Here is a 10,689-nt window from a genome sequence, read left to right as displayed (position 1 = left end):
TAATCCCTTCCAGAGCAGAAAGTGCAATAAATTGATAGACTCGTAACAGCATCTGGTTCTGTAAGTACTAAGAGGGTTTAACCTCATGATACATCTGTCCTAGGGACTCTATTATTGTTCTTGGCAGCCAGAAACATCTAAGGAAAGGTAGACTAACTTTGGCTGGAGGTTTCAGTCCATCTCAGCAGGAAAAGCAGAGCAGGGCTCAGCCCCTGGCAGCAGGAGTGTGTAGAGAGGCTGTTCACATAGTAGTGGGCCAGGAAGCAGAGCAGGGCTCAGCCCCTGGCAGCAGGAGTGTGTAGAGAGGCTGTTCACATAGTAGTGGGCCAGGAAGCAGAGCTAAAGCTGGGCTGGGTCACATCCATCCCAGAGTTCCTTCAGAGTTCACCCCTGGGTCCTCAGAGCTGAGCCCCAGACATCCTGGGTTCCACAGCCTCCAGAATGGGTTTAACCACCTGGTAAATGATTGTTCACAACATGAGCCTGTGGAGACACTTCAGATTCAAACTGTAACAGCCTCTGATGATGCTGATGAATATTACAGAAAAAAAAAAAAAAAAAACAGCTGAGCAGTTCATCCCAAAGAGAGGATGTAGGTATAAGAGTCTCCAGAGGGGATTTTAAACACAGGAAATCTCCTCATAGAAGTTACCTTGCAATTCTCAGAGACAGAAACCGTCCTTGGAGAAGAATGGTCTGTCGCTAACTCTCTGTAAGCAGGGACTCTGATGCACAGAGAGAAATCAATCTACCTTCTCTTTTTTTTTTTTTTTTTTTTTTTGGAGTTTGTAAGCTTGGTTGCGTTGCACACATTCAGTAAATAGCCTGTAGGGCACACTAGATGAGTCATTTTAAATTCTCTGCTTCCTGCAATAATTAAGGAGCAACCTAACTTTATGTCATTGTTAGAAGTAAAATTTAAGCTAAGGTGTTTGGGAATATACATTCACTGGCGTTCTTCTGACTAAACTGTCACATCAGGGCTTATTTCTCTTTGGCACACGTGTCTTTGAAATTCTACAGCATACTTAGGTTTTGAGCATGCATCACTCAGGTATGATTTGGCTCACTGGAGAATTAATTTTTTCCCCTTTATTTGAAAATAGACCTGCTCCTAGAAACACTGCAGGTGTGGCTGCCTGCTATGTCACATGTACATCAGTAGGTGGCAGAGAGGAGAGACGCTACATCTATGTTGAGTGTTCTGATTTGTGAATAGATGAATGTTTAGTAGCCTAAGACTCCCTGAAAATAAGGAAAGCCTTAGATGACCCTCTGGTGCCTGGAGGCCTGAACAGGGAACCTGAGATGGTCATCAAGGCCCAGACGGGCTCCCAGGATGGAGTGTAAGCTGGAAACTAGAAACCCTCCCGGGACCATAGGCCTTTGGTGAGAATAAACCCAGGAGAGACAATCCTCCATACCTTGGGGTGGGCCAGGAAAGGAGCAAGCCCAAGATGACTGCTAGACAAGAGCCACGGAGCCTGGACAGAAAGCTAGCCTAAGATGTCCAGTGCCTCACAGGCCTGCAGGGTAGGCAGACCATACCCAAGATGATCCCTGCCCAGCACCATAACACATGAGCAGGGCAGAACACTTCTGAGACCACTCCTGAGATAGCCTCAGACACTCAGGCCACCCCAGGCACACTAAGAAGAGCAAGTAAGTAGTAGAGAAATGGGACATAAAGGGAAACAGAAGAACGTGGTCACAGCAAGAGGGGCAGAACTGGAGACTCGAGGGTAATTAGGAACAGCCTGATTCGAGTTGCCAGTAATACCTCCTGGGACCTTGGCTTGTGCTGCTACTGGAGGCCACATCTTGTACATAGCCCTGCAGCAGTGGGGTCTGTTGTCACTGAAGGCCAGGCAAACGTCTCTGATCTGAGCTGCCACAAGCCCTGTACATCTCTGGAGTTGCAGGTGAATTGCCCCAAGGATACAAGCATTGGAGCTGGCCCTGTCCTCCCCTTGACCCCTCACCACCTGTGGAAGGTAGGAGACCTGACCCTGGGGTCATCAGAGCTGGAGCGCTGGCCCTTCCCCTCTCCTGCTGTAGCACTCAGGAGAGCAGACCCTGCACCTTGTCTAGACAGCATGGTAAAAATGGCTCTGGATATGGGCATTGTGGGTAAGCTGTCCTGAGGGTGTGAGTGTGGGAGAGCCAGCCCTGCCTCCTATCTGCTGTACACTAGTGTTGAGGGAGAGATCCCCTCCCATCCCTTTTGCCCTTGCCACCTGTGGTAGGTGGGAAAGTTGGCCCCAACAAGGTCATGAAAGCAGGAGAGCTGTCCCTGCTCCTCACCTGTTGACCTGGGCAGCAAGGTAGAGCTGATTCTGATGGAGAGGGTGGAGGTGATGGGGAGGGGGGCAGAGTCAGCTGGCCCTGAGGATATGAGCTCTGGAGAACCAGTCCTGCCTCTTGTCTGCTGGGTGATGAGGTACAGGTGAGGGAGAGACACCCTCCCCTAACACCTTTGTCCCTTGCCATCTATGGCAGATGGGAGTGCTGCCCTGGGGTCATAAGAGTATGAAAACTGGCCATGGGCCTCACCACCTGCTACACTCAGGAGAAGGGACTCTGTATCTCAGCTGGGCAGCAGGATAGAGCTGGTCCTGGTTGCTGGGGGTGGGGTGTGGTTAGTGAGCTGACCCTAAGGGTGTGAAAGCAGAAGACCTGGGCGCTGACCAGCTCAGATACCTCTCAGCACCAGACTCAGGGCTTTGAATAGACCCATTCCAACATGGACTCCATCAATGAACTGTGCAGGAAGGCTCTGGTGCAGTTCTACAGATCCAAACTACAGGATTTTTGTCAGACAAACATCTATTTTCTTTTTTTTAATGTTTTAGTGGTTATAATTTTTTTATGAATTTCATATCATGCACCCCAATCCCACCCACCCNCCCTGTGCCCTCCTACCCGCTCCCCACCCTTGCAGCCTCCCCCCACCCCTGACAAAATCTCATTGTGGAAGCTGTAGTGTGTCAGAGTGTGACCTACAATAAACCCTTTGTCCACACTTCTTTGTCCTCCCACTTTTTCCTCCCCTCCCATCTGGATCTACCCCCTTCTGTCTCTTATTAGAAAATAAGCAAGCTCCAAAGGAATAATTAGGAACTGATATAAGATAAAATACACTATGACAAAACAAAAAAACCTCAAATATTGGAGTTAGATAAAAACAAACAAACTAAAGGAAAAGAACCCAAGAAAAGGAAGAGACCCACTTGTTTGCACACTCAGAAAGCCCCATAAAACCATTAAACTGGAAGCCATAGTACACACACACACACACACACACACACACACACACAGAGAGAGAGAGAGAGAGAGAGAGAGAGAGAGAGAGGGAGAGAGGATCTGTAGGGTAAAAAGAGATAAGCAAAAAATATTGAGAGATAAAATTAAGATTAAGATAATTTTAAAAGAAAGAAAGGAAAAGCCCCGACAGGCCATTATGAGACAAGGGAACGCCAAAGATACCACTAAGCTCCTTCTCTGTGGGCATCTCCTGCTGTGCATGCGTCCTGCCTGCCCTTAGGAGTAGTTTGTTTCCCCAGTGAGATTCCCTTGGAGAAAACTAAATTTCCATTTGCAAGTGGTTATCAACTGAAGCAGCTTCTGTGTTAGGGGTGGAGGTGTGTGCCTACTTCTTCCTTCAGCTCTAGGACCCCTGGGGCAGACCATGCTAGACATGCTAGACCATGGTAGACATTCAGTCTACCAGTTGTTTAAAACTGTGACCACTCTCAGGCTGCCTCAGTCTCTGTGACTTCATATAGCTGACGATCATGTTGATTTAGAAGGACTCGTTTTGTTTTCTTGGTGTTCTTTCCCGCTTGCATAAGTGTAAGTGACTCTTTGACTTTCTTCTTCCTCTTCTGCATGTTTCCCTGAGGAGGGAAGGGTTGATGAAGACATGCCATTTAGGCTCAGTGTTACAAGGTTTCTTACTCTTCTCACAGTGTCTGGCTGTTAAGTTTTTATATTTGTTTTCATTTGTTTCAGGAGGAGACTTCCCTGCTGCTGGCTGAGCAGGTCATTGATCAATGAGTATAGTAGAATGCCATTAGGAGTCATTTTATTGCTGCCTTGCTTTTATTTTTGTTTGTTTTTGGTTTTAGAACAATAGTATTTGGTTTTACCCTAGGTTCTAGGTCACTCAAACAGTGTTGGGTATGGGTTCCATCTTGTGAACGGTGTCTAAGTCAAATCAGATATTGGTTGGTTACTCCCATAAGCCTTATGCCACTATTGCACAAGCATTTCTTGCAGGCAGGACACCACTGTAGATCATAGTTTGTGGCTGAGTCGGTGCTTACATTTCTCCTCTGACAGGGCAGAGTTCCTTCCTGTACCAGAGACACTAGAACAAGGGGGTAAAGGTTCTGCCTAGGCCCAGCTTGACGTCTCCATGTTCAGTGAGCTGTGTAGGTGTTGCCTTCAGTAAGCGGGCCTTGCTGTCGGTTTGTGGAGAGCACCTTAGAGTCTCAGCACAGCCTGGGTTGTTTGGGAATTGCCATAGACGTCTTTGGCAAACGTCTCAATTAGATGCACTCCAACTCCAGTCCTGGAAGTTTCATTTGGTGACAATAGACAGCCAGTTGGAGCTCTGTCTCTGCTATTATTTGGTGATTTCATTTAGGTATTCTCCATAGATAAGTCTATTTTAAGAAGCTTTTACTGTATTAGGTTTCCTCTTAAATACTCCTTAATTTTAGTTGTCTCTCTCTGCATTTCCTCCTTCATGCCCCCTCCCCTTCCCTGTTTGATCCTCCCATTCCAGTCCTCCCTCCCTGTCCATCCACAGCTATCTTTTCTATATCCCTTTCCTAGAGAGACCTATCTGTCTACCTCAGCCCTTACTGTATATCTAACTTCTGCGGGTCTATGGATTGTAGCCTGGACATCATTGAATTCACCACTAAGATTAGCACATATGCAAATACATAACATACCTTATCTTTCTGGGTCTGGTTTATTTCACTCAAGATTTTAAAAGCCACAGTTTGTACTTGCTAAAATCCTGGGATTATACTTTACATTTTAAATTTCTCGTGCTGTACCTGATTTATTCAGGTTTTTGTCTTCTTTTCTTTTTGAGTAGCAGGTATGTTGTTCATTGTGTCCATATAAGTCATAAAGTCAAGCAGACTTCATTATCCCAGAGAGCACAGGGAAGGTGAATTGTTTTGCCTGTAGCCTATTCTGAAAGATGCAGTGGGGAGGTTGGATTTGGTTCCATGACCATGTAATGGGAAGGGTACTGAGCCTGGCTGAAATCCTGGGACTTTGTCTCAGTGACCCTACCATGTACTTGGTACCAAACACTTTTCCTACCAAGAATGTACTGTTGTTGTGTGCATTGTGGCTGTTACGATATGTGTAGTGGAGATCATAGGGATTGTCTCCATCTCTTTGTTCTCATAACAGGAGACACGAGGCAGTATTTGCTTAGGGAAGGTTAGCTTGCCATGGCCCCTGGAAATCACACTCATCAGCCCTTCCAATGGAGGTGAATCTGTAGATAATTAACTTTAAGGTATGTGTGTGTGTGTGGGGGGGGGAATCAGCCAAAATTAAATATGAAAATTCCATAAAGAATCCTGCTTCTCTTTAAGCTAACTAAAAACTAAAACTGAAAATAAAGGGGAAAGGTTAGCTCAGAGGCAAAAGAAAACCGGGTTGTTAGGGTTAACTGCAAGGAGTCATTTTTCGGTATTTTACAAGTGGGGTGACTTCCCCTTGCGAGATGTCCAGGGGTAAAGCTCTAGAATGTCTATATATTTGTTTCATTTTGAAATGAGAGCATAAATAAGCTCTCTCATATTGAAAGCTGATGCTCACTGTGCCCTTCCAATCTATAAACCTGTGACATCTACAGAGGGTGGCTGTCATGGGGAAGGGCCCATAGAAGCCACTTCTGGAGTTTCAGGGTCCAGCATGTTGCCAGGAGCTGTACTTTATAGGAGACACAACATCACCAGAGATTAATTTCTTCAAATTAACTTCATAAAAGCTTCCCAATCTTTGCAATACTTTGCTCCTTTCTCAGTGTTTGGATATTTGTGATCAACAATTATAGTACTTTGTCATGAAAACTGTGGTCCCTATATGAATGAGAACACACTAATAAAATATATCTCATCCGGTTTTCACCTTGTTATGGCTTCGGAATAAAAGTGAAAAGGGACAGTCAGAAGAATGTCAATCCGTAGTCATCATGGAAGTCTACGATGGTTCTGCCACACAATCAGCTTAACAAAAACACTCTTTGCAAACTGTAGCCCTCAACTCTTGGTGGGGAGGAGACCAGTGGGTCACTGTGTCACTCCATTACTTTGTGACAGCATCTCTGTTAGCCAGTGGCCAATTGCAGCACGCCACCTCACATGCATTCTTCTCAAAGGAGGCTCAGCTTTGCCTTGCAAGGGAGAGAGAGAGCGCAGCGTGCCACAGTTAGAGAGGTGCTGCTTTTTTCTCAAGACTTGAATCTATAATGAGAGAATGTAAAAACAGATGTTTGCAAATGTTTCCATTTTGCTATAAGGACATTACCAAAACAAAAGCAAACCCTTAAAATCCAGAACAATTTCAACAAAACCTTTGCACGAGAGAGACAGGACGGGGAAGGTCTCTGTCTGGTTAGTGTGGCTCCGCAAAGGAGGACCGGCTTCTGCTTGCAGCCCGCAGCTTTGTAAAGTGGCCTTTGCCATTGCTGTGGACTTCAAAACCATGCAAGAAAATAGACAGAACACACGACTAGACACAGCTGCCACATTAACTCAAGACTGCCAGGCTAACTCAAGGATTTCCCCAATGGCAAAGCATAGCCACACACTGATCCCATTAAAGGTATGAACAGTGACATTCCAGAATGCAAACACTTTGTACCTTGAAAGTCAAACACATTGGAAAGAAACTAGATATTTCATATATACATATATGTGCCTGTATTTGTGTGTGTGTGTCTGTCTGTGTGTGTGCATGTGTGTATGTGTGTGTGTATGTGTGTGTGCATGTGTATATATGTGTGTATGTGTGTGTGCATGTGTGTCTGTGTGTGTGCATGTGTATATGTGTGTATGTGTGTATGTGTGTGTGTGTATGTGTGTGTGTCTGTGTGCACGGTGGGGGGAGCCTGAGCACATACCTGCCTACATGATACACTTGTGGAGGACACTTGGTGGTCAGGTCTCTTTCACTGTGACGTTCAGGCCATCAGATTTATTTGCAAGAGCTTTTCCTGCTGAGGCTTTGGCTCACTTTTTACTTTACTTTTTAAGTTTATTTTTGTGAGATAGGTTTTTATTTAATTTGATTATTTTATTGTATTGAGAAAGAATCTCACTATGTAGCCTTTCATGGCCTTAAAGTTCTGACAATTCCTCTGCCTCTGCTTCCCAAGTTCTGGAATTATAGATGTGAGCCACCATACCCAGTAAGAACTTAGATATTTTAAATTCCATATTTATTTCACCTTCTGCAGTCTCTAGTTCAATTAACATGTCCTATGTTTGTATTATCCATATGTTAAGAATGTAATTATATACTTGACTATACCATTAGTGTTTTTGTTTTGCGGAGCCAAGTGAACAAAAAGCCTCCTACATGTTAAGCAAGTGTCCCACCAAAAACTGCACGCATAAACAACCATGTATTTTTAATGAAAAGTCTTAATAGCAACAATGTTTGGACACTGCTTTTTAGGAGGCAAAAAAAGACTCTAATTTAAAAGTCGCTTTAAATTTAGTGCTGATTTTCTGACATTAAAAGAGGACAGGGAGAAAAGGAGAGAGTGGGGAGGGAAAGAGGGAGGGAGGGGAGAAGAGGGGGGAGGAGAGAGAAAGGGTAGGGAATGAGGGAGGGAAAGGATGGGCGGGAAGGAGAGAGGGAGACAGGGAGGGAGAGAGGGAAGAAGCAGTGGACACACTGTTTACTTTGAAAGTTGTCTCCACTGGACTCGGAGAAGCTACAGAGGCAATGCTATATATGTGAGTGCATTTGAGTTATGAGTCTCTGCAAAGTTCGAAGATGTCTCATTTAACGAATGCTGCCAAATTATCTTGTGTTGTGCCACCAGAAATACAATACAAATGGCCAGAAAACAAGTCCTGGATCTTGTCGTGAGTCACAGGTGTGTGACTAAAACACCTGAGGAGCAGAAAGTCCCGTACGGCTCCCTTTACCCCTCTCTGCTCTGCATCTGCTGATTCATAGGCCGTGGTGTTGTGTCAATCTTACACTGTTTAAAAAATGTCCTGTTCTTCATGCAAGGTGCTTGAGGGGTAACGGCTGGCTGGGGACTCCTCAGCTCCACTTAGAGAAGGAGCCTGTATCTGGGGGATGACATAGAGCTACTTGCACAAGTGTGTTGACTTTTCTCACATAGTATCATGGTTGTTGCTATTATAATGCTGGAGATTTAAAAAGTATTCAGGAAAGAAAAATAACCCTGAGCGTGACTAATTTTTGTTGTCCTTAGCATACTGAGCCTAGGAATTAAGCAGGGGCTGATGTGATTCATATCTACTGGAAACCAAGAGAAGACATCCGCTCAATCATTTTAGCAGGACTTTTGGCAAGCTGGGCTGTATGATGTAGGGCCGAGTGCATCCCCTGGGCTCTGGCTGCATGAGGAAGGCAGGGCTGTAGCTGCTGCCTCAATGGATCTTACAGGAAGTGTTGTTGCAAATCTTTGGGGGTGAATACTCACCTTTTTCTTAAATGTTTAAATTGCAAATTGTGATAGTAAATAAACAATTTCACAGCACACGCAACTGAGTGACGGCTGTGAACTTGTACCTATGTTTCAAAGACTGGCATTTGTGGGAGAGATGGGGAGCCACTACCAAAATATCACACACATACACACACACACACACACACAGAGAGAGAGAGAGAGAGAGAGAGAACCTCCAGGAAGACGCTGTGACTAGAAGAAAGGCAAACAGATGCATCAGATGCTATGGCAGCCAGCAATCAAAATCTTCCCGTCACACACTAGTGTGGAATCTCAGCAGAAGGATGAAGGGCAGAGTCTGCCTGTTGTTGACCTGCAGTGGAAATATTAGAGAACTTCCCAGTGGATATTTTCAAGCAGAACTCACGTGTATATCTACAAATGTCTTAAAATAGCTGAACTTGTCACACATGGAGAAAGAGAGGGCAGAACAGGAGATACTCCAGGACGGAGGGAGAAAGCAAGTGACACACACAGTAGAATTGCCTATAGCAGTCAGCCGTGCTCACAGACCTTTCTCCTGCTGGGTCCTTCTGCTGCTGCACACCGTGATGAGCCACACTAAACCAAGAGGCAAAACTTATTCCTTGTGACAAGGACCTAGGGGCAAATCTGGCCTAGTGCCCTGCCCTTGAAGCCTTCTAATGGGGAGAAAGTGTTTGTGGATACTACTTCAAGAATGACTCCAGAGCCTGTCCTCCAAGAGAGGAAGCTCCAGCGTGGCTACAGAGTGGAGGATGGAGTGTCTACTCACGCCCCAATGAAGAAGTGTGTGCTGCCCAATACTGAGCCTCAGCATTGCTGTGCAGGAACAGTGAGGCTCTGTCTCTTAGCTTTCTCCTCTTATTCCCAATAATTTTTTAAAATATGAATTCACAAATAACTTCCCTAAACCCCTTTAATTGAGAGAGGAAAGGCATCAGGTCCACAACCAGCTGACTGAACCAGCTTCCAAGTAACCTTGGCTTACTGGTCCCCTTCTGTGCCTATATACCCAGGAAAAGATCTGGAAGTTCACCTACCACATGGTATTGAGAGAGTGCGAAGTGATGTTTCTGTATTAAAATCCCCACACAGGGGTGGGTAGGTGGCACAACAGCAGCAGCTGGCACGGGCTGTCATTTACCAAGCCCAGTCTCCCCAGGGGAGAGAACTATTCTTTAAGGAGGACATTTTTGAAATGGCCCTATCCTGTGATTCACTGGAGGGAAGTGACAGAGGATCAGGGGCCAAAATCAACAAAAGTTCAAAAAATATACTTGGCTTTTATGACAAAAGCTTGGGGTGCCTCGGCATTCGAAAATGGGAGTTGACTTTGGACAGGGTGGAGGGGCCATGGGCAGGGACTTGTTTACCCAGGCAGCAAGACCTTCTCAGTGGCTTTTCAGCCATGGTGGTGAGCTGTAGAAGAAATAAGATCTCTAACACATCATTGTTCACTCAAACAAGCTCTAGTGTCCCCCCAAACCCCTTCATATTACTTAGGCTTGAGTCACAGAACAGCTCCTCAGAGGTCTGTTCAAAGCCAGTGAGATACGTGACTCTCATATGCATAGCAAACTCCGAGGAGCCTCCCTTCTGCACAAAAGCTCAGGGCCCTTCGGAAGTTTCTGTTACTCTCACTTGTCAAAGGCTCCTCCTTCTTCTGCCTCTTTTGCCCTCTTCCTCTCCCTCTTGTGCCACTTTGTAAAGAGTTGGTTGTCACAGATTCAAGTCAGAAGCATCGTGAGAGCGAGAAAAGGAACCAGGAATCCTGGAGTTGGAGCAATGGCTAAGACTACTGGTTGCTCTTGCAGAAGACCTGGGTTCAGTTCCCAGCATCCAGCACCCAGGAAGCAGCACCCAGGACCCAGCACCCAGGAAGCAGCACCCAGGACCCAGCACCCAGGACCCAGCACCCAGGACCCAGCACCCAGGAAGCAGCATACAAACAGCCATTACTC

The 10,689-nt window shown here is 45.7% G+C and overlaps 1 non-coding gene across 1 annotated transcript; it reads left to right on the top strand.

Moving 5' to 3' along the window:
• The first annotated feature begins 1,107 nt into the window (after positions 1–1,107).
• Positions 1,108–1,243, top strand: LOC115031405. The gene has a single exon (XR_003837045.1). It is a non-coding gene; the product is annotated as a small nucleolar RNA SNORA17 (small nucleolar RNA).
• Positions 1,244–10,689: the final 9,446 nt, after the last annotated feature.

Source organism: Mus caroli, chromosome 6, assembly GCF_900094665.2.
Source record: "Mus caroli chromosome 6, CAROLI_EIJ_v1.1, whole genome shotgun sequence".
NCBI lineage: Eukaryota > Metazoa > Chordata > Mammalia > Rodentia > Muridae > Mus > Mus caroli.
This window is presented reverse-complemented; position numbering and strand designations above follow the sequence as displayed.